Source organism: Coturnix japonica, chromosome 18, assembly GCF_054131305.1.
Source record: "Coturnix japonica strain WE chromosome 18, WE-NBRP24, whole genome shotgun sequence".
Classification (NCBI taxonomy): Eukaryota; Metazoa; Chordata; class Aves; order Galliformes; family Phasianidae; genus Coturnix; species Coturnix japonica.
Window position 1 is genome coordinate 5,482,500 of NC_140680.1, and position 24,886 is coordinate 5,507,385.

The 24,886-nt window shown below is 42.7% G+C and overlaps 1 protein-coding gene across 2 annotated transcripts in view; it reads left to right on the forward strand.

The window, feature by feature from the left end:
• The window catches only part of SGCD (sarcoglycan delta), a 345,566-nt gene that overhangs the window by 308,828 nt on the left and 11,852 nt on the right, over nt 1-24,886 (forward strand). Inside the window, exon 9 of one of the 2 annotated variants that reach the window (XR_014935431.1) lies at nt 18,501-18,684. The exons of the other annotated variant lie outside the window; for it this stretch is intronic. The gene's annotated coding sequence lies outside the window, so the exon portion shown is untranslated. The remainder of the gene's footprint in view (nt 1-18,500; nt 18,685-24,886) is intronic. 2 annotated transcript variants of the gene reach the window in all.

Consider the following 24,886-nt stretch of genomic DNA (forward strand, 5'->3'; position numbering starts at 1 on the left):
TTTGGATGTCTAAAGCCCTTGGCTCTAATTGTAATAGGGCCATGCTTGAATAAACACTGCTAGGATTACAGTCATTGTGGAAAATGGGATGGACAAAGTCCCAGTCTTCCAGGAGAGAGAGCTGGCACAGAAAGAACATGACACGGTGACACATCTCCCTCAAGATGAGAAGGCTGATTATGTGCAAGGAGAGAGGCTACAGCAGATTGAAACATCCCTTACGTGCAGATGCTTCATGTAAAGGTAGCTGTATGCTGCCTGAGCTCACAGCCACTTCAGCAGCTGGTCCCACAGAGGTGGGGAGCTGGAGAACTAAGGCTCCTGGGGACCAGGAGACACAGATTCAGTCAACAATTCCACTTAGTACTTCTGTCTGCAGCTCTCTTCTGGGATTTCTTAGGGAAATACTCTCTAATACACAGTAAAATAGCACGAAGAAGATTCAGATAACCCAAATACAGAATCCCTCCCAAGTTCTACTCAAGTACCTATGATGCTAAGCGAAATGCACACTTAGAGCTATTTTGCATGGGTGAGTGCAGCCCCCTTCTGATTGCAACAAACCTGAGCATCATGTAGTGCTGTTTGCCTAAAACATTCAGACAAAAATCACAGAAGTTGAAGAAGAAAAGCAATGAAGCAATGCCCACGTGGCAAGTAGCCTGTAGCAGTTATCTCTTGCTGCAGTCTCGTATCAAATGAGCTTTGAGACCTTTATGAAGAGACAATCTCTTTTCCACCATGTCTAATTCGAACGCTTTTATATTGGTGTCCTGAAGGAAAAGTCCTGTTGGAACTTGTTCTGAAATGTGCTAACTGACCAGGTGAAAAGAAACCTACAGTTACCCAGAACAATTACAAAAAGCACAGATCCTAATAATGCAGCTGTTCACCTGTAAGAAGGAGAGCTGACAGACCATATAGTTTCAGTTGTCAGCTGAAGCCATCACGCAGTGACTTTAATCCTGTTCCCTACAAAAATAAAAAATAAAAAACATAATTGCTCTCATAAACTTTGATTTCTAAAAATTCCAGCATGCATCTTTTATGTATAGGTCAACACTTCTATTTTCTGGGTGAGCATCAGTACTTGTGCACTGAGTGAAGCTTTGATACACTGCTCAGCTGTATGAAGCCAAAACATTTCATTACCTCCTCTGGAGGTTTCTAAATGAAACTGGTTGAAGCTCATCACAATTCAACACACTGTTGTGTTTCAGTACTGGGTTAGCACCGGGTCAGGTTAGCAGCCAGGACTTTGAAGTGACTGCAAGAAATGCTCTTCTCAGCCTCAGTTTTGTAGACACTGATCTGTGATCTGTTAGTGAAAGATGCAGCACTTCATTAAATCAAGAGATACATCAACCAGTGCACACCTTGATGAGTAAGCACTAGGTAGGTGACACTGGCACTAAGGGCAGGAAGGAGGGGAGCAGGGGGAGATGCTGCTGCTGCCCCGGGGGTAGCTGAGATGCCTCTTTTCAGTGGGCACCTGAGAAGAAATCTCAGCATTTGAAGTCCAAATGATCTCTCTTTAAACTGCCTAGATAGATTCCCACAGATCCTCTGCAGATGCTGTGCAAGGCTCCCTCTGAGCAGATTATGTGGATTTCAGCAAGCATGCAGCAGCTGCTTTTTCTGCATCTAAACCAGTTAGGTTTTTGCTCTGGGCACATCAGCCCAGCTCCCTTCAAGGAACAGTATTTTAACTCTCCAGGTAACTGAAATGAAGTTCAGACAATAAAGTCTAAATCAACTTTGGCTTGTCATAGAAAAATCACAAGTTTAAATGATTAAACTTGCTAATAGCTTCTTCTAGATATCTTGAGAAAAGAAAAGAAAAACAAGAAGTTGGGAATTGTTTTGTTATTCTCATTAAATGTTAGCTGGGAAAAAACAAAACAAAACAAAACAAAAAAAAAAACAAAAAAAAAACATAAAAGGGAATTTTTAAAATCAATTTCTGTCCTCTGAAGCGCGTGCCTGGGGAGCAGATCTTCAGCCAATACTTATAGTGCTGAGACATGCACAGAGCTTGGTTTACCTGCAGATTTCCTAGCTGTGGTTTAGAAACAGACTAATGGCACCTGGATGCTAACCTGAAAGCATATGTCCTGTACACCTTTGAAGGTATTCATTAGAAAATTACAATGGAGCAGATGTGGTAGAAGTGTATATTGACTACATTTCCCATAATAAATGAGCTTTTGTAACCAAGATCACAATTTACACCTGTAAAAGCTCTGCTGATGCCAGAGAAAACAGAAGTTGGATCTTTGAAGTGCTAGTACAGCAAACAGTATTCCTGCAAATGAACATCTCTCTGGGCAGAAGTCTTGTAGAGCTAACGTCTTTAGTGTCTGGTTCAGAGGAAAACCTGATAATGCTAACTTTTTTAGTGTCTGGTTCAGAAGGAAACCACAGGTGAACATCCTTTTGACTCTTAAAACACATTTATCAGAACCAATCTGTCATCTGTGCATCTTGCTTTATCTAACCAGTCTCTCTATTAGCACTCATCACCATGGTACCTGAACTGCCGTAGGTGTTATTCCAATTACTGCAGTGTAGTTGCTGACATGTAACTGAGAGCAAAATGTGAGCTTCTGTTAGGAAAACAATGCTTCAATTAGTTGCTCCCTCTTTGTCTAACAATTTATAAAGTCACACTGTGAAGGATTATTTCCAGAGCTTGCTCTCTGTGGTATTCTCTACTCCTTTCTTTTTCATTGTTGCTACTGAGACGTTGGCACAGAAGTTTGGCAGCCTCCCATCTGAATCATACATTGGAGCTCACACTACTCATGATAGTCAATACAAATCAAATACCTCCCATGTACGTCAGCTACTCCTCAACTGACCTTCACTGCTTCTCCTGAGCTGACCCAAATCCATACAGGAGACACAGAAAGCCCTTTTCCTGCATATCCAGACTCCCACTTGAAAAAGGCAAACTCTTAATGGGGAAAGCTGTAAAAATACAGAGTCTGGAGAAGCTGTTGCTTTCTAGTCATCTATAAACTGCTTCTTCCTCAGTAGTTCTCTGGAATTTAGAATTGACTTTATGACTAACAAAACATTTCACCCCATCGCAGCATAAGAAAGAATGATAAACAACTTTACCACTCTATGAAGGCAAGACTTACAGGAGCTAAAGCTCATTGCCAAGCAATCACAGCCACCTGCCAATCTTGGTTATGTTTAATAAAGAAATAAATAAATAGTTAAATCACTTGAGGGAACATGCTACAGCAGAGCACCTTAAACCAAGGGATTCAGCTCCAGTTCAGCCAACACCTTGCTGGGACACTGGTACTGGCTGGTACTGACACCCAGAACCTTATTAACACTAATGAAATATCCATGAATTCTCAAGTATGATGAACAAACAGTATCTTTCCCAGGACTGTGGGGTTTTGCTGCTTGTATTGGACAGATCAAGGTTTGGCTTGCTGGAGGAAGGTGCTCCTTATATGAATGGAGTTGCTGCCCAGAGAAGTTTTAACACACAAAGGTCACGCATCTATTGGAGGATAGGACTGAAGCTTCTCAGATAAGTAATGAGCTGGAAAAAGTAACAAAGTCTTCTAAAATGGATCTATGAAACCCAAGTGAAAACACAAGAGTTCTGTTGATCAGAGTCTTTTCCAACAGCCTTCTTTTTGCTTAAAAATAACTGTGACTGACCTTGAAACCCTTCCTAAGAAACTCTTCTTTGAGAAGTCACTTTCAAACTGGGAAGTACAGAAGATTCAGTGTTCTGTAGTAACACCCCCACCACCACCCCCACACCCCAAAAGTAATTAAATTCAGATTAAAGCTTTAAACAGCTGTAAAATGAAATCATATATTTTGCCTTGTTTCTACTATTCCTTTGGCAGCTCTGAACATGTGGGATGGTTTAGTACTTAAACTATTAAAATTAAACTCTTTTTTCCCCCCCAGTTGGGAAGAACTTTGAATCTAATGGCACTACAGACTCACAGTGTTCAGTGCTTCACCACAAGCACATGACTACAAATGGAAAAGGTACACTAAAAAATAAACAGTGCTTTAGCAAGAGATCTAAAGGAAGGGGGCGTTAGTTGTGCCTGTTGCCTCTTATATCAATTATACAGGTCATATTTTATTTCTCCAACTCCTTGCTCAGGCTTCACGGTTACCTTCATGTCTTGCTTCAAGGAGCTCCTGCTCTCCCTGGACTGCATAATTCACACTACAACAGAAGGAGCCCTGCTCCCAGCACAACAAACCAGCTCTGCTCATTAATAAGCAGAAAACCCTATGCCCTGCTCTACTGTATGCCTGATGATATGCTATGGAAAGTAGATTTACCCTTACAGAGCGTGGAACTTGTCACTGCACCTTTCTTTTATGTTGGGAACCAAGGAGATAAGAAACTTCTCTTTGGGGTAAGTTGTGGGTGTTTTTCTGACAGCCTCTGTGTCTTGTACACTTGTACCATGCTTAATGTAGATAAAAGTACAAATACTTTGCATGATTACATGGATGCTAACATTCATAGTGCCTATGGCATCAGTTCTAATTTAGCAAAGGGAATCAGTTCCTCTTCTTAACAATTCATCAGTGCTGTGCCAGAGAGGCTGTGTTGTGCATGGCTGTTACCACCCCGGAACATTAGCAATGCTAATTGCAGAACTCCTTTAAGTGCTACTCTGCTGGGGAAAAAAATAAATCAACTTTTAAAAACACAGAACTAGGCAAATGCTCCTATTCTCAGACCCCGTGTACAATATAGCTGGTAGCTTACAACTGGAGACAGGTTCATTCTTTACAAACTGTGGTGATAATACTGTAAAGAGAATGTCCAGGTAGAGTATAGCAGGGAAAAGGAATGGGATTATGTCTCTTGCAAAGAAATATAGTCTATTTACTGTTTCATCTGCTAATGCTGTTTTGCCGCTTCAGCGAGCCACATGCATGCTATAGAACTGAAAGACCACTAAGACCATCTAGTCCAGCTGTCAACCCATCACCACCATGCCCACTGAATCATGCCCTTCAATGCCTGACAACCCTTTCAGAGAAGCTGTTCTTCCTAACATTCAACCTGAACATCCCCTGGTGCAACTTCAAGCCATTATGTCTCCTTGAATGGGGAAGACTCAGGAAAGACACTCAAAGCAGGAGCAAGCAAGAAGAGTGATGGCTGCTGCATAGCATCCATGTGCTATTGCTCAGAGAGAGGAAAGGATCATGGCTGCAAGCTGTCTGAGTTCAGTATAGACCAAAGACTTTCCTTCTCTTCACATCATTGTCCAGCCTCATTGCTCAGTGTTAGATGGTTGTATGTGGTATGTGCTGATATCTGGATATCATTAGCGTTATAAGGATGCAGTAGTGAAGCTTGCTGAGATTTTTTACCACTAATGTGAACTGAGGCAGCTGAGAAAATTCCTGAGATGTAGCAGGAAAAAGTCTGGAAAGCAGCAGGTGACATTCTCAAAAGCAGCCAGTGATGATCTGAATTGTAGGAAAATGTCTACAGAGGAACGGGGAAATTCCTAGAAAGCACCACCTGGATTCCAAGGGAGCAATTGATAAACCCTTAATTGCAGCAGGAAAATTCCTAGAAAGCAATGAGGAATTCCTAGCAGGCTTGATGTGAATTCCTAGAAATGCAAGTGCCTGGAAAGCACTGTGTGAGATTAATGCTAAAAAGAAATAAAAAGTTGAAAAGCAGCAAGGAAATTCCTAGAAAGCAATGGGGAAATTCCTAAAAGAGAACAGAAAAGTTCCTAGAAAAGAAGCAGGACAAGTTTGCAGAAAGCATGGGAAGAAGTCACCAAAAAACAACCAAAGTATTCCTGGAAAGCAGTTGAAAGGCTGCGAGAAAATTGCCCACAAAGTCACAAATATAAAACCTGAAAAGCATCTGTAGGAATTCCTAAAATGTAGCTGGAAATTGCCTAGAGGGCCCCAAGCAGGGCTCCTGAAAAAGGAAATTCCCAGACAGATCCAAGCCCAAGGAACTATTGGGAAGCGTTCAATTAATTCCCACTCAATTTCTAGATAAAGAGCTCCAAGAAAATTAAGGAAGATTCCCCAAATCCTTTAGCTCCTGGAAATGTGGATGTTCCGAGGAAGCCATGGGGAGTTCCTAGAGATATTATGGATGGAGAGACTGCACCTGCAAATTTTGGGCTGAGAAACACAGCGTAGCACAGCAGAATCCTCTCAAACATCTATTCAGGGAAGGAGAGCACAGAGCTGTCTGAGAGGCTTTTGTTGCTGCTTCTATTAAATTAATTCAAGAAGCCCTCACTGTAGCTCAAGCAGAAGAGAAAAGACCCACTCATCAGAACTTATCCTTTATGGAGAGCTGGTCTCATTCCTAATGAGGTTCACTGTGTCGTGCAGCTATGCAGATTCCCAATAAGCCTTGGCAGTGATGCAGGCCAGCATGAGCAGGAGCTCCCACACTGGGGTGCCAGCAAGCTGCACGACCTGATTACACCAATAATTAAGAAGGCAGCATTGGGCACAGCCAGGAATCATGAAAACCCCTTCCTTCCCCACCCTGTTCTTTTGTTTTTTTTTTCCTAGATATATATATTTTAAGTGTATCAAAGCCTTGGGGTGAATGCACACACAGCAGGGTGGTTACAGCGGCTTCACAGTACCAATGTGCCTGAAGTCACACAGGATCAGCTCTGAGCCCGGTGCAACTGAGAACAGTTTTGAAATAGCCTCCAAGGGTGAGCGGAGCAGCTGGAGCTGTTAGGAAACAGCCACGCTCCAGTCACACCAGCTCTGCCTTCTGTCATGGGGTGGCATCTGGCCATTAAAATCAACTCCATCACCTTGATGATTTCTCTGCCGCTAGTGGAGCATCCCAGATACTGATGAAGAATGTGCTGGAGATTGCACAAAAACACCAAAGATCCGTGATTGTCAGCTCCTGAGCAAGTGTGATTCTGGCTGCAGAGATAGACATGAAGGAGGTACGGATCCCACTGAGCCATCAGACAGGCCCTTCCTGCTACCATCCCTGGTTCTCTTGCTCAAGTGCCCCACATCACTTTGCCTTTCTGCTTTCTGTAGCTAGGTGTTTGGCTTATGCAAGGGGGAATTGTGTCTATATTCACATATAAATTGAAAATGTATTAAACCTGTCAGTTATCCCATTTTATGTACATATTTTATTTCTGCTTCATATTCAGCTCTTTCACAGCCACAATATTTTGTGTTCTTTATATGAAAATTAATAGAAAAATTGGATCATCATGAAAGACTTCATTTTCTTAAGTTAGCAGTGGTGAGAAAAAATTCCATCTGCTTTATGTCACCTTCGTTTCAATCAGTCGAAAGTAAATTTCCATCAACTCAATCCATATACTTTTCCTCTCTGTTTACTCTTCCTCTTCTGCACAAAAACTGCAGGAAGATTTTATGGGCTTTTTAGATTAGTGCACATGGTGTTACACACAGGTGAGAAGCACATCTCGCCTGTACCCTCCTGCCACCTGCTCAGGTCCCATTTGGATTTATCTAGTTTCTATTTACAGCCTTTGAAATTTACTTATACTCTCTCCCTCAGATTAAAAAACTTTTCTGCTTGCAGTTGTTACTCACAGGCTGTGAGCGGGTCACCTCTTAAACTTCTCTTGGACAAAAGAAAAAACACCAAACAAGTATCTTAGCTTCTTCAGCCCCTCAGATTTAAGCCTCCAAGTTGTACTGTTCTTTTCTGAATGCTTTGTGATTTGATGAGCAGTTTGGGACAGGTGAAACCAGCCCAAAACACAGCATTCCTTGCTGGCTTACTTAGAGTGTAGGACGAACTCCCACCACCTCCTCCTCCTGCCTGAATACTGATCGCTAATTGCATTTGCGATGCTAACATGTCCTCCCCTCCCACCACCCCAACACAGTTCACAATGAAAAACAAAGCTTTATCTGGATTTTAAGAAATGAAACGTTTTGCCAACTGGCTGCCCTGGTTCTGCAAGGAGAATCTGACCTTAGCCATCCCACAGAAATCTAACACATGATAGGTCCCAAGGATCCGTATCTACCCTCCAGCACATCAGGCTGGAAGAGAAGGAGCACTGCCACAGAAATACAGAATGACCTGGGTTTGAAGGGACCCCAAAGACCCTCTAGTTCCAACCCTCTGCCGTGGACAGAGTTGCCAACCACTGCAGCACACAATAGATCAGGTACCACTGCCGTGGTTGGCACTAGGATGCCAACATTCATTATGTCTTTAGGGAAGTTAGTGCAAACCTGATGACACACATTATGGGAGACTGGAGCTATGGAGATCTGTTCCTCCAAGCCAAGGTGCAAAGAGTTGCATGAAATGCAGAAAGCTCCCCAGCACAGCACACTGAGCAGCAAACTGCTGCTGCCTAGGCCTCCAGCCAGCCAAGCACACAGCATGTTTGTGCAAACAGTGTGGAGTTCCACCTGAAGATCAGTTTTTAACAGAAAGAATTTTCTGATTCCTCTCCATGCCTCTTCCCCCATAGCCATTACATGAAAGTTATTTGCTCTCTGTAATTGAGAAGGGATGGGCAGGGCAAGCGAGTCACTCACATTTAGTTGAAAATCCTTCTTGTGCCCTTCTGGTTTAGTTAAATTTGGTCAGGCTTTTCTGCTGCCCTTTGGACCATGGCAAATAACTCATCACTTCAGATTTGGGATGGGTAAAAGAAAAGGCACCATAGTGCCACCTGCAGCATAGAAACAAAAGGCTCAGGGATCTGGGGCTGCAGGTTAAGCATCAAGCAGGCATTTTTGTTTGGACCATGTTCAGATCTGACTTTCAGGGAACCACCCTGTGCAAAAATAGCAAGATTTGTGCTGTTTAAATGTGGGAATGTGCATTGCTACCACCCCTCCCAGCAGCTGTGGGGAAAGCAATACTGCAAAGACCATCACTTCTGAATCATTCCACAATGGAGTGAAAACAATCGATAGCAAGCAAACGTTCCACCACTCTTTCTCACTAGCAGCCCCCTGCTTGCTGGGGACAGCCACTGACCTCATCTGGCTTTTACATTGTTCCTCAGGTCTCAGGTGGCTTTTCTCCATCAAGCTCTTTCCTACCAGTCCAATCAGAGAAAGTCATGATGGAGACCTAACCATTTCTTCCCTTACTGACCTGTAGGGCTGCGACTTCTGCCCTATATTTCCACAAGAATGAGCAGCTACTGCCCTTCCAGCTACTGCCTTGAACCTCTTTTTAATGTTAATTTGCTGGTGTTACCTTCCAAATGCGGATAAAATAGACTCACATGGAAACACCTTTGTTATGCTTTCAATTGACAGACAATGAATGGACGATCAGCATTGTACTCTATGGTCATAGGACAGAAATGAACAGGCACAAAGCAGTCACATAAGACCCCAGATGGACCAGTTTTACACACATACAAATAAATGCCCATTTCTAACCTCAGGCTTTGCAAGAAGACAGGAACTAAGACACAAGAGTTCCACCAGGAAATAGTCCACCAGGTTCACTCCAGCTTCAGCACTAAGTGACAGACCAATTGCAAGTCCACCTGTCCTGAGGCGATAGCCACAGCTGATCTCTGAAAGAAACTTCCATAAGGCATCTTCTATCAGAGAAATCCCATTTCATAAAAGACATTTCATTTCAGCTCTTCTGTGGACGTTTGTTCTCTAATGACTTTTCATTAAAGAAAAAACACAAATTATCCCACAAACATTTTGTAGACATCTGTTTTCTACTCTGAAAATGTCAAGATGAAGCACTTCAAGCACTTCAGGAGCAGCATGGTACAACTTTTCATTTCCATATTTAGTTTGCATTATGAAAATTATAAAATATTTCAATGGACCAATAAATAAATAAATTAAAAAACATGGAGCTTTGTGAGATGTAAGCCTTGCTCTTTAAAGCCTTTTTGCAACTGGAATAAGTTTTCCTAAACCATAAGCTTTCCCAGGTTTGATAGCCCCGCTTCAGCCCATGCTACAAGCTGAGCAGAACGATCTTGCTGGCAGATAAGCAACAGGGATCGCTACGAAGCAGGACACAAACCTTGTCTAACCACCAGTCAAGTTCAGTTTTACAAAAGCAGAGCCCAACAGACACAAGTCCTCGTGACCTCCTTGAGGTCAATAAAGCAAACACACTTCCCGATACACAAGATCAGGTCAGTATCATGGAATGGGAAGGGAATACAAGAAGACTTTGAGTCATTTGTTTTATCACCAAATCCAATATTTGAAAGGTAGTGGTCTAACATGCTTCCAGTAGCCTCCTCTGGCTTGTTTCTATCAACTTGTAGCTAGGTTTTCCATAAGTACTCCAAACAGAAAATAAAAAAGACTTCAAACACACCTCCTTCCCCCTCTCCCCTTCTTCCTTCAAGGGTCAGAAGTGCCAATTTATGGCACCCTTTTATGTACTGAAGGACTCAGAGTGTACATCTGGATCCCTGTGATCATCCCTACGATGGTCCTTTAACACGCCTTTCCAGTATGTGTGTGGCTTTAAATACGCCTTCCCCAGAAGCAATACAAACAGAACATTGTTTTACTTACTTCATATAGATGCAGAAAGGAAGACAGCAAAAACAAAACAAAACACACCTAAAGTGCAGCCAGCAAAAAATAAATACAAATATGCCAATGGAATCAAAAAACAACACCAAAGCCACTGCAGATTAGTAAAGCATATCTGCAAAGTTGATTGTTCTCTGAAAACACGTATGCAAGCTCAAAAATGCCAGCCAGGCTGGAGCAGGTGTGAATCCCATCCCATGCAGGTTCTCATGGGGAGAAAGCACTGAGAGCAGGAGAATGAATGCTGGTGATAAGCAGCGAGGGCATGCACTGCTCTTGTCACGTTCTATGACTGCAGCGCAGACGTGACTGTCTCTATTTATTTTTAGTTTAAAACACAGAGACTGATTACTATTAAGTTGGTTATTTCCCTGGAACTGAGATGTAAGTTTGCCATAAATCTTTCAAATGGTCCTGGAAAAAATTAGCGCTATTCCTACTCTCATGTCAGCCATCTTCTCAATTGAATTATTATGATGTAATCTGAGAAATCACTTCCGATGGATGGCCAAGCATGCATTCATCTTTTGCTACAGATGTAGGAGAGAGCAAGAAAGCAGGTGAAGCAGATGCGCTCACTCAGGTTCTGCTGTCAAACACAGCAAACCAGTCTGACTTTGTGGTTATTCTGCACTGCTTTCAGAGGCTTTATTTTGACCAAAGGCATTAGACAGGCCAGTAATGCAGCCAGAAATATGAAATAAATGCTCTTAGTGTCCCTCTGTTTCTTATTACTTCTTCTTTCTTAGACTCCTTTACCTTCCATGGCACAAAAAAGACATCCTCCACATAAACCAAGTAGTTATAATACCCTGGAGCTGATAACTGCATCTCATAACACCATCCTGAGGAGATCTAAACTGAGAAAAATATACTGTTAGTTACTATTCTGAATTCAAGGTATTGAATCCTTGAATTTTTAACTGCATTAAAGTGAAGAATTACATTAATCAGGAGTTGGATGGAGTGGAAACTGCTTGATCAGAAAAAGAATTTGTCAAGTCCCTGTGTGAATTAAACCTTAAGATGAGGGAACACTTACAGTTGGATTCCCCAAAATATGTGTGTCTGTCCAGAGTATTTCACACAAACTTTACCAAATGCCTTTCTCTCCACATGTAGCCCTGCCTGGTAGAAACATAGCAGAAGAGTGTCACCTAATGGCCAGACACACAGCACGCTTCCAGCACGCTGCTCTTTTCTGCATCCTTTTTGTCATCACTCAGAGCATTTTCATGTTGCTGCTCTGGCTCCCTGTTCCATTCTGCATGATAAAAAACACAAGATCCAGTCTTTGCTTTCATGGATATTTTTCCTTCCCTGGCAGAAAAGGTACCTACACACTTCAAATAAGAACAAACATCTTATGTCCTCCTCCATCCTGTGTGTGACAAGGTCTAAACAGGTTGCATAACACCAAGCTCTGTACAAAACCTCAATAGTCAACCACTGGATTGCCCAGATGCAGACGGAGTTCCTCCTAACCTTCCCTAATTAGATATGATTTATGCCCACAAAGGCAAGACTCTGTCCCCTTAGCATAGAAGCAAAGGTAGAGCCAAACCTTCTTTCCCTACTCCAACAACAACAGATTGAACTGTCAGCTCTGCAACTGAGATATGAGGGGGTGGTCTCCTGGTGTTCCTTCACCTGATCTGAAAGGGCAACTACAAAACCCAAATAATGAATTTCCATTTTCTTGGTGCAGTTTGTGCTGCAGGTCATTTTTGCAAGCATCTAGACATTAAGTGCTTCAGCAGCCCATTCCCAGGAGAAGGTCACTACCAGAGGGGAATGGAGAAACTGAATTCATCCTATCATTATTTTATAACAAGTGAACAAACTTGCAAATGTAAGTTCTGCATACAGTTTCTGAAATGACAATGCCTTCGTTGTCCAAAAACTTTATCTTATTTTTGCAGAAAACAGCTTCAGGCAGAAGGAAGCACTTTTTGTCCTTGCTTTGAGGTCACTGAAACCATGAAATTCACTCAGCCATGCTAGTGCAATGCGAGAATGTCCCAGACCTCACAGGACCTAAGGGCTAGACTATGCTACCTTAATTCAACAGGCCTCCATTCCCATGAGAAGCTTGTTATTAATCTAGCCACTAGCACTGATAGTTTGGACAAGGAAACACACTCAGGTTGGAAAACTCACCTTGCATTTATACTCATCTGTGGGCCTACAGATCAGCATCAACATCAAGGCTCACTAGCAGCACAACATAGGGAACAGCAGGAAGAAAACAGGAAGGACAGGAATCCAGAAAGGCCAAAAATGGACTACGAGACACCTCTCCAGGTCCTAGCACAGCCTTCCTATCAGATGCTCCCAGTACCCCCACTCCTGCCAAATGCTACACCTCAAGAACTTCCCATTTTAATCATTTACTCCCATTTTCCAGAACATCTATCACTTCATTAACAGTGAATGCCTTTATTAAGTTAAATATGAAGCACAGCACTAATCTGTTTAAATGGGTTTTTAGTGGCATTGACAGATTTCCTTCTTCCCCCTCCATTCTTGTAGCATCCATATTCAAATCAACCTCCTTTTATATATTCATGTAATTGGATGGCCTCAATCTTTAATTAACTGTATTTGTGTGGAATCTCAATTTACTCATAAGAAAGTAATGTTAAATGTAGTTTAACGTTCACCTGCCTTTCCACAAAGGAAATGGATGAAATAGCACCTGATTAATTTTTCCATTAGTTCTGTCTTAATTTGAATCATGAAGAGAGGGGAGGGGAAATGTACTTAAGTGCCCAATCTGAATGTAAGACCAATTCCTGAGTGCTCCCTAACACTTCTCACAATTAATCTATTTTGAGTTTCCAAAAAGTGGGCCAAGAACATAAATGTTTTCTTCTTAGTGATCTCTGACCTGGGCCCTGCTGGACTGCCCTGACCCTCATCAGGAATGCTTGCCTTGCAGCAAGAGTCCAAAGAACTTCTATTCATTTCATTTCACTGAGAGAAGGCTAAGAGGTCACTGAAGTACCTGCATGTTTTTCTATTAAGAGAGAGCTCTTTAATCTAGTAGATACAGGAGCAGGATAACACCCAGTGCTTGGAAGCTGAAACTGGATCAATTCAAGCCATGGGGAGTCATTTAAAAAAAATAAAAAATTCAAACCAAGGAAAGTAATTAACCATAGGAGCATCTTCCATTAGCCTGATAGATTTTCTATCACAGGCAATATTTGAATTAATGGCTGGGGATGTTCCCAGCTTGACCACACAGGAGCAAGCAAGAGGAAGAAGACAACTTTTGCCCCTTGACTGTACCACTGGCGAGACAAACCCAGGATGCTGGCTCAGCTCTGGTGCCAGTATTGTATTTTAAATGCATATTAAAAAAAAAATAAAAATTGAACTGGCTGAAAAAACAAGAGAAGCACAAAGTAATTTAAGTTTTAGAAAAGCAAGAGGACATGGGACATTTTTTGATAAGCAAAGTTGATCTTTAAAATGAAAGCCTGCCAGTATTTCAGATGACTGTTTCACGTGGGAGAAAGATTGGCGCTGGGCGGAGAAAGTAAGAAACCACTGCAGTGATCTGGATGCAGCCAAACCAGAAATAAAGCAATGGAAGGTCCTGAGCTGACGCAATAGGGTTCTCACACCCCGTTCATCTCCTGAAAGATGGACAGTCAAAATCTCACTCTTCTTGCAGGAGAACTGAGACAAAGCTCATCTCACCACAGCAGAGACAGGCATTCACCAAACATCACCCACAGCCCAGGGAACAAGAATTGGAATGGCAGACCTGGTACATGCCTGCCTGCTGCATTCCCATGGGGCACAGTCCTTTGAAGATGAAGTTTTGAACAGGGGAGGCAGAAACTGTAATTCTTGACAACGTGACCTATTTTCCTTTCTGAAAGCTGGGGCTTGATTGCTTGGTGAGCAGGAAAATAAAAGAGGAATTAGAATTTGAGATTCCTGGTGTTTCTGAAAGACCATAATGGATTATCTGCAAGACCTCTGCATCAGTCATAGAAAGTGCTTCTGAGCAATAGTCACTTCCAGCAGCCAAGCTGCTTCTAAGCCCTCTCTGATGGCTCTCCAACAGCTCAATCTTTTCTATCTGGCAATGGGGTGGGACAGCTGTTGGCATCAGCAGACTCCTCAAATCCTGCAGTTAAGATATTGCCATATCCTCAAAACATGAGAAATGGGAGTGTGGCTCAGCAGGCACAGCTGTAACACAGCACAGCCCAGTTGTCTTTTCTTACTGTTATTGTGAAACCAGAGGAAGCAAGAGGGATATCTACAATAAAAGGGAATTCACAGGACTTCCTATTGATGGAGAACTAGAACAGAGGTATTGCTGCTATTGTTCTGGCAGTCCAGCAATGGAAAACGAAGAGAAGTCCTAAAAAGATTTGCTTTGCATCTGCCACGTGTTTCAGGAGTGCCCACTCAGATCAGAGACAACCTGAAAGGATTCAGCTGACACTGAGAAAGAAGCTTGAGGAGAGGGGCTGTGGTGCTGTGCTGCTTTGCCCAGGGGACGATCCAGCCCAGCTGTTATGAGTCCATTTGAAGCTAAACAAAAGTGCTCTGCAGTCCCTGCTTTTAGCAGCCTAGGAACACTGAGAGAAGGCTTCATCACTGGTGGGGTTGATATGTGTTGTCTTAAAATATTAAATAGCCATCACAACTAATAAGAGGCAGCAAGTGGGTCATGCCCAGAGAGAAGTGGATCACTTGCTGATTTGCTCCTGCATTCCTAGAGACCTGGGGTTTGATGAGTTCTAAGAAAAGGATTTTCCCTTGTTTTAAAATATTGGCTTGATGCCACAAGTAGGAATTCAGGTTCAACGTGGAAAGCACTTCTTTAGGAATGGGGAAATCACCAGCTTGAAGCATTAGTCAGAAGTATGGAGATTAACTAAGCAAACAGGCAGGAATCGGATCCTAGTGCAGGAGGTATTTGTGCGAGTCTGCATGGGACACAAATAGAGTTTGTGTGTGGAAAGGCAGAGAAGACAGTAATAGCTTCTGATGACACTCCGACAGTAACACGGAAAGAAAAGAGAAGGCACGGAAGAGTTAACTTTGGATTCAAGCAGAGTATGACCAGCTAATGGACTAATAGGATGTCAGTGTTATTAAGGGGGAAACAAAGAAGTCATCATTAGATGATATCTGACAGGGAAGGGTCAACCATGCTAACAGATGCCACTGAACATTGAAAGAGAGTCAGGAGGCAGCTAAATAATGTAGTGCAATATCAGACACACACTGGCGACCAGCATGAAATGGAAATGAATCAATACAAAGTAATGAGAGAGAATAATACACAGATTAGTGAGGACAGGGGTGGATTTCTGATCCAGAATTCTTCCCAAAAGACTGCTGTGTGCTCTAAGAACTATAAAACTTTAATCAGTTCATCAAGTCACTCACTTAATCCAGCGTGAGTACACTCAGGGCTGGATGAAAGTACCTTCTGCATCTGAAATTTAAGCATGGTGATTTCTGAGGCTGAGGAAACATGCTCAGCTGTGGGCACACATCCAGATCCCAGAGCAAAGAGCCTGGGCAAGAGATTAGTTTGGAAGAGACCCAGCCAAAGCTGAACCAGACAGAGGGCTGATCCACCTTGCAGTTTTCTTAACAAGCAAAACAGGTGGAGAGCTTACATGAGTATAAGCTACTTGGTAAATCATTCACACAGAGAGGGGGGAAAAAAGAATTTTTTGTAGTCCTAAAGCTTATGTATTTTGTCAACGGGCTATTGAATGGAAAATGCAAAACAAGGTGGGGTGGGGTACTGAGTCAGTGTCATCTTTTTCCTGGATTCTGTTCCTTTCTGCCTGAACTTCCTATCTCCATACCACCAACTTCTATCTTTGCAGCATCCCAGTTTCATAGAGATGGAGGAATCTCTCATTTGAGCCTCATTTCTGGATCTTGGGGAGATTTAAAGATGGTGCTACAGGAAGCCGCTGAGTCTATAAATCACAGAATCACAGAATTACCCGGGTTGGAAGGGACCTCAAGGATCATGTAGTTCCAACCCCCCTGCCTAGCAGGGCCACCAAACATACACCTTTACTAGATCAGGTTGCCCAGGGCCCCATCCAATCTGGCCTTGAACACCTCCAAGGACGAGGCATCCACAACCTCACTGGGCAGCCTGTTCCAGGACCTAACCACTCTTCTAGTAAAGAACTTTCCCCTAAAATCCAACCTAAATCTTCTCTCCTTCAACTTAAAACCATTTCCCCTAGTCCTGCTATTATCAGCCCTTTCGAAGAGTTTAGTCCCTTCCTGGGAGTAAGTTCCCTTCAGGTATTGAAAGGCTGCAATGAGGTCACCCCGCAACCTTCTCTTCTCCAGGCTGAACAAACCCAACTCCCTCAGCCTGTCCTCATAGGGGAGGTGCTCCAGCCCCCTGATCATCTTTGTGGCCCTCCTCTGGACCCTTTCCAAAATCTCCGTATCTTTTTTGTACTGAGGGCTCCACACCTGGACACAGTACAACAGATGGGGCCTCACAAGAGCAGAGTAGAGAGGGACGATCACCTCCCTATCCCTGCTGACCACCCCTCTCCTGATGGAGCCCAGGATCCCATTTGCTTTCCGGACTTTTTTAAAGACTATGGATTTCAGTAACCCACAGGTAAAACTGCCAAGAAGCACAGATTTCTAGCATCTGGGGAAAAAACAACACTAATAGAGCCTGGTAGCTTGATGATAGCTTTGGTGAAGAAGAGGCTTAGCTTCTAGCCTACCTTGGCCACAGCAGTGCAGCAGGTGAGGACATTTTAAGAAAGCTTTCTGAAGTCAGGAGGTTTATGTCTTATTTCCAAACAGAAAAGATTTTGCTGCAAATGGCATGGATTTTGCCAGGTCAATATAATTTATGAGAAAATAGGAGATGCTTAAATCTACTTCTACATAAAAAGCCCCAGCAGGAAAGTAGTGGAGCCTGCTTTAAAAAAAAAAAAATAATAATAATCAATTTTTAATGAATCGCCATCAGAAAAATGTAACATCAGCTGAAGAGATCTCATATCCCTTCCTGCAGAGGCTACAGAAAGGAACCCACTGCAGCATCAGCGTGTACATGGGCAGGCTCACTGGCTATGCTCTTATTGAAAGGATTCATATCAGCATAAAAGTGAGGTTCATATTTGTTTTTATTAATCACTGTTTTCAACTCCTATGTTATGCAGAGTTAGGAGACCACCGTTTGGGAAGCAGTCTTCCAAGTTATGAAAGAACCAAGGAAATTTGACAGCACGTGAGCACAGCAAGCACAGCAGGAGGGGCAGCAGCTACTCCCTACCACCACATCCCGACACTCCAAATCCAAGCTGCTAAAGAATGTGACAACAGTTTGGGGAACAACTCAGTATGCATGAGTGCACATACAGAGCACACCCTAGAAAGTGCCAGGGCAAAACCCCATTGAGCTTTTGCAGCAAGTGCCTTGCTTGGCTCTCCTGCAGGAGCTGGACCTCCTAACACAAAACAGCTTTACAAGCATCTCTGTTCCTCAAGCTAATACCACTTTCAGGAAAGAAATAGGGAAGACAAAAAAAGCCTCAAAGCTGGAATTTTCTACCTTGAGCTGAGATTCACATGACCTTCACCTTCTGTAACATCAGAGTAGATGATTTCCAAATCAAGTCATCAGTTTTGACTTCATATTCCTTACTGGGTAAAAGAAAATTTATCTGGAGTAAAAGCAGCTCAGTGGGTAGGGAGGTTCCTCACTATCATACACAATCTGAAAGAGATGAGGCTTTACAAGAAGACACTGCAAAACTTCCCCAATTTGTTTCATGACAAAAAGATTCTGAGAGAAGGAAAACTGAAACAGCTCTGTACAATCTGATGCCGATCATTCCTGAACTGATAACCAAATTGAGGTGAGATTTGAAACTGATGTTTGTATTTCCATGTATTTCCAGGAAAACAGCGCTGGCTGCACTATTTCTGATACAAGCCAGGATGCCATTGGCCCTCTTGGCCACCCAGCCTGCTGCTGGCTCACATTCAGATGACTGCTGACTGACACCCCCAGCTCCTTTCCCTTTGCGCAACTTCCCAGTCACTCTCCCCAAGCCTGTGGAGTTGCATGGAGTGGATAACAAGGTACAGAACAAAAATGCACTTTCAGCCCTACACTCCAGCTTTCCATACCAAGCATTCCTCTCCAAACTCAAACTCTTAGTGCTCCCTTCTTGAATTTTTCATCAGCATCATATGCAGAGCTCTGGAGGTTAGAAATACCATCTCAGAGGCAAAATGCCATGAAATAAGATCACACTGCCAGACACAGCTTATAAACAACAAAATCTGAATTCTCAGTAAGGCCTGTGATTTTTTCCAGCACCTACAGATGCACTGGGAAGCCCACACACATTTGATTCTCTGCCTCTAGAAAGTTCTAAGGTAGAAATAAAAGCTATATCCATAGGACAACTGCCTGCATCCAGACTTGCAGGGGCACAATTCAGAGGACTATGCAAAGGTAAACTTAAGAATCAGGTACTTTTTCCCATTTCTATTATTGTTACTTCTGGATAAGGAAAGTTAATACAAAAACATTTTGAAGGAAGCACTTCTTTATCTCTGAGTCTTCCTGGAGTTCAGCTGGTCATTGCTGAAGAGCTGCAGCACTGCATTGCGGCAAGGCAGTCCAAGCCCCCTCCCATTGCAAACCAGCACCTGTTACTCCTTTCCCTGTGAAAGGAACCTTTAGAAATTTCTCTTGAAATGGAGGAACAGAATAAGGAAAAAAAAAACAAAACCTCATTATTCCATTAGCACCAGCCAAGGCACAGGGACAGCATGCACGTGTCCATCACTGCTTTACTGCAACTGGTCCCCTCCTCAGGACATTTCCCTTTCCAACAGGAGGGCAAGGAGCCCTCTCATCTCCTCCATCACTCCGCCAGCACCATGCCTGTTTTCTGGCAAAAGCTGTTGGCTGCATTTTACATAACTTTATTGGTCTGACTTTCCAACTGGTTAACAGCCCTTATCAGCAAATAAAAGCCTCCAGCAGCAGATGAGCAAAGTGATTGAGAAAGCCATAAAAACAGAAAGGAGAAAGCTGTCTGTAGTTAAAACAAGCCTCAGCTCCTGCTCCCCAGCGAACTCCCCCAGCAAATACAGAGAACTAGCAGGTTTATTATCCTCCCTTTGATTGTATGTCATTATTATAGCATTGTTTTCCCACATACCAATTCTGTCTTAGCTCCCACTTGCAATAAAACACACAGATTTGGGTTCTTTTTAAAGATTAATAGACACAGCTACCCTCATACTCCAAACTCATGAAGTGGCTGAATATCGCTCTTGAAATTCCAAACTCAACACCATGACAGTTATCTGCTGGTGCTGAATGTCTGCTAAATTGTGAGTTATGGTACAGTTCTGAGGAAGTAAAAGGCTGGCGGTGGACCAGTAGCACTGTGGCCAAATTACGATGAAAAATTGGAAGAAAATATTTTAAAAATAAAATAATTTCCTTTGAATTTTCAAAAGGAAAAATGAACTTTTGGCACCAAATGCCTTGAGAGGGTGAGAAGCTGCATGCTCAGAGCTATGTGTGGATTAGCACAGGGGGTGCAAGGATGGGCCAGTTTTCAGATGGAGGAGCCAGTAAGGGGGATAGAAATGGTGCCTTGTCTTGGGAAAAAAAAAATTGATTTTCATTCTTCTGCTGGTGTGAGATATTTTGTAAGCAAAGCCTTGCTAACAAGACTTGGCTTCCAGTTGCTGAGGGTCCTCCACCGCAGAGATGCAGTAAGTAACTTGATGCAGCTTGCCCCACCCCTAGAGGCATTCAAGATCAGGTTGCATGGGTTCCTGGGCAGCGCGATATATTGGTTGAGAATCATACTCATGATAGAGGGTTATAGCTCGATGATCTTTAAGGTCATCCAGCCTAACCCATTCTATGAAAGGGGCTGCCAGGTTGTTGGGAAGGTCACTATTTTGGATGGAAGCGAACAGTAATGGTAAGACTAACAAGAACTCTGCTGAAAGCCAGTATGGGCTTTCAAGATGCAAAAGAAGAAAAACCACACAGAGCCCAGAGGCTCTTGGAGCTCTCTTGCTGATGCAGAAATGCTTCATTTTAGCTCCAGTTATGATGTCTGCATTTAGTATTCATTGCCATGTCACTGATCCTCATGAATTCCTCCCATGTGCGTGTGCCTCTCTCTCATCTGTTTCCATCAGCATCCTGGTGTAATTTATTATTAGTTAAGAATTAATATACACTTGGAAGTATAATGTTACATTTTTCTCTTATCTTCTGGTGCTCAGAAGCATTTCATGCAGCAGATCAAGCACTAAATCTGTCATGTAAACACATTATTTTGTCATGTAATGCATTATGATTGCACACTACCAGGAAAATGAAAAGCACTTAATGGTTTGTGTTTGATGTGTACTGTCAACAAAACTCAGGAAGAATTTATAAGGTGTTGGAGTTTAATGAGTACCTATTTAATAGGGTTTGCCGTATCATTCAAAAACGTGGCTTTACAGGAGACATGTGATACAATGAATTTTGATGTGAATTATAAACCTCGATCTAGATCTGCAGGCTTCTACACAGGAAAGATAATAAGACCCAGGGAGCTGTTTATAGGCAATAAATCGTGACCTTTTCTCATTTTCTCTTGGAATATTTCTCCCTCCTCCATCAGGATTTGTGAAGCTGTAGGCATCATGTCTGAGTGCACCATCTAGTATCTTTGTATTATAAAATTCATTTATTTTGTAGAATAACTCAGCTAACGACAGAACGTGAAGGAACTGGAGAGAAGGACAAGCTGATGAATATGAACTCCACCAAACAAACACTCAGCCACTGGCAAGTCTGTCAGTGTGTGGCTGTCACAGGACCTCCCTGGGCTTCATAAAATCCATACATTCATTTGGGTACCTATCAACAAGCTCAGCAATCTGGCTACTTCTCTCATCAACACTTGAAGGGGTTTGTTCCCTACAAAGCCTTTCTGAAGGAAGTAACCACAGCAGAAATGCTCCAGGAGAAAGCAGAGGTACTGTGTCATCCCCTACCCACATCTCCAGCTCACTCAGCTGTGGCCTTTGCATTCATCCTTCCTGAGTGCACAGATGCAACAGAGCCCATGGAGATGCTCAGATCAACAATACTGGGAGTCGAAAGCTAGTCCTGGGACATTTCCATCCAGCAATGCTATTTAACCTGAACATATAGACAAATATGTTCAGACATATTTGTCTCTCTCTCTCTCTATATATATATAGACAAAGCCACACTACACTGTAAGTCCCTATGTCACAATTCCAAGCTGCTGCACACAGTTAGCAATGCCCTACTGAGTTTTGGAGCTCTCCTACCACAGGGCAGGCTTCACCTCCTCTTGGGTGGGCTGCATCACATTCTGGACCAGTGTCCTCCCTCCTCTCTCAACTATGGAAGAAGCCAAGGGTAATTATATAGCAAGCAGAGCCATGTAAGAGCTCCTTCTGACCTCGTGGCATACAGTTCACAGGATAAAGTCTTAAAAACTCTCCTCAGAGGGCTTTGGTTAGAACTCATCCAGGCCTGATGCAATTAAAAGCTCTACGTTATTAATATTAACAAGATTTACTACTACCCATTTACAAATGATTTGCATTTTTATGCATTCTTTCAGCACAGATCATCATCAATTTCTTTGGTATTCATGAGGTTGCAATTTGTGTATTTCCATAATTACCTCATCATAATCTTCATTAGATAATGGACCAAGGGCATAAAACACCAAGTAAAAGCAGCATTGACTCACCACTCAATTGAGAGACTGATTTCCCTTCATCCTTGAAGCAGAGCTTGCAGGAAAGCCATGGGAAAGAGCTGTCTCCGTTATCAGCTGAGGCTTGCAGTTAGAGAAAAAAATAAAATCAGTGTTCGATCACAGAAAACTATGGGAATCTCCCTACTCCCCATACTAAGATCCATTGAGAAGTCTGCTGCTCAGCTTCTTGAAGATTGAGAGAATTGTACCATATGTACTACAAGCAAGAAATAGTGAACCTTTCACTTTGGTTTTAAAACAGGGGGCAGCTGAGAGCTGATGGGTTCATACAGACACCTGCTGCACATTGGGCCCAAGAACAGCTGTGATAAATCCCCAGGACTTGTTACTGCCTCCCTCAAGGACAAGTTTGAGCATATCCAAAACTAGCTCAACCCGAACCTCATGGATAATTCACTACTGCACAGGAAAGAAAGGAAAGAAGGAAGGAGAGATGAATATCATGTACATAAAATCATTTTGTGTACTTAAGAATGGATACAAAGAGATTCAAAATTAACTGGCTTAGTTCACCACCGAGCAAGTGATTTAAAATATCCAATAAATAATTCATCCCAGCAACACACATCACCACGAGGCTCAGTCTGTGACGCAGAGCATGTTGTGGGTGGGCCTTAGTTTTGTGAGAGACAACTCAATTCAGTACAAAGTGAATGATCCAAAATCCCATAAATGATTCATCTCTGGATTAAAAGCTATAAATTTCTCCATATAAATTCTCTGCTCTGCATTAAACATGCAGATGATTTTGTGGTGTGTATAACTACTGGGTGACTTAGTTAAGAATGACACTAGCTGCAACGGTTGGGAGTAAGTCTGAAACCATGAGTCTTCATAATATGTGAATCTAAGTATTAAAGACTCAAGTACTGAAGGAGAGGAGAGCCAGGCCTCCATACTTTTTGTTTTAGGTTACATAAGTATAGATAGGACTTGTTTCTTGGTATAGCAATCAGACAGAGGAGTACAATGGAAAAGGTTCAATGATAGAAGGACCAGCGCAATAGAGATGCTACAAAGGAAGAGAAAAAGATCACTCACCTGTATTAAAAGATTCCATGCTCACAGAGAAAAGCTTCACCAGGAAGGAATCTCCAGAAACAGACCCTTCCCCAACAGCAATCAGCCCTTCAATGGGGTCTAAGAAGTGCAGCCAGGCTCCACCCCTTCTGGCCGCACAGCTCAATTACCTCCACTTGTGCTCCCAGGGCTGCTGGGGGTCCTTTCCCAGCTGCTCAATCAGTGGCTCAGGCAATGATTCAACAGTTCCCATGCACCTGGTTTGGATAATTCACCTTACTCCCCTTTTTTCTTACATGTTTAAAAATTAAAAACACCAAATGAATAAAACACCTTTTTCCTAGAAAGGATTCTTGATTAAAAAAAAAAAAAAAAGTTGTGGGCATTTTTTGGAATTGCAGCAGAACATGCAGCTTCTTCTAAGAAAAGAAGAAAAATGCTTCCATGTGGGGAAGGGGTGGATTTCCTTCCCCTTGCAGAAGGGTCAGCATCTCAAAGATTAAAGCTGATACCAGAATCACAGAGTCATTTGAGGTGGAAAAGGAGCCTTAAAGGCCATCTGCTCCAACCCCCCTGCACTGAACAGGGACACCCGCAGCTCCATCAGTGCTCAGAGCCCCTTCAGCCTGACCTCAGCTCTCTGCAGAGATGGGGCACCACCACCTCTCTGGGCAACCTGTGCCATTGCCTCAATACTTTTACTGTAAAAAAACCCCTTTTTCCTTATAACCAATCTAAATCTCCCCTGGTTTCAATGATTTGAAACCATTTCCCTTTGTCCTATCCCAACAGACTGTGCTAAAGAGTCTTTTCAGTGCTTTTTGCCCACTGCAGGTTGCACCTCTCTTGCACCCTCAGCTTCAAACCAGTGAGAAGTCTTAAGCTGACGTTGCCAAAGGGCAGGAGATTATCCTTCCCACCAAAGTATTCTCTGCAGGAGCTCCCCCTTAATTTCAGTGCATCACCTCCACAGCCCTTTTGCTTCACTTCAGCTGTTGCTCTGCAGCTCAACTTTGCCATCTGCTGTCACGTCTGCAGCAGCACGTCCCAAATCCTCTTTCTATCAGACTAAAATTTTCTGCTTTTTCATGCATTCATCTCACATGGCACAGTTATCTCTGTTCTTTCCCCAAATCCCACGATGCTATTTATTCTTATTTCTAATTTCCTATGTACTCAGCTGCATTCTTCTCTTCTGCTTGCTCCTTCTTAAGCTCCAATTAGATTCCACCTTTGGAACCCAGAGATTTATTTATATTAACCTTAAAAAATGCCTAGAAAAGCACATTAAGGCTGAGAAACAAACCCTGAGACGTAATGGAATGTTCTGCTGAGATAGAGAGGGACCATCAGAGCAGTCAGCTCCAGTGAAGTCTATTAAGAGAGGTCTCATTAATCTCAGAATGATACTTAATTATTTCCTTGGGATTCTCTTTAGAGGATTTGTACTTGTAACTCAGTGTCTGCCTCTG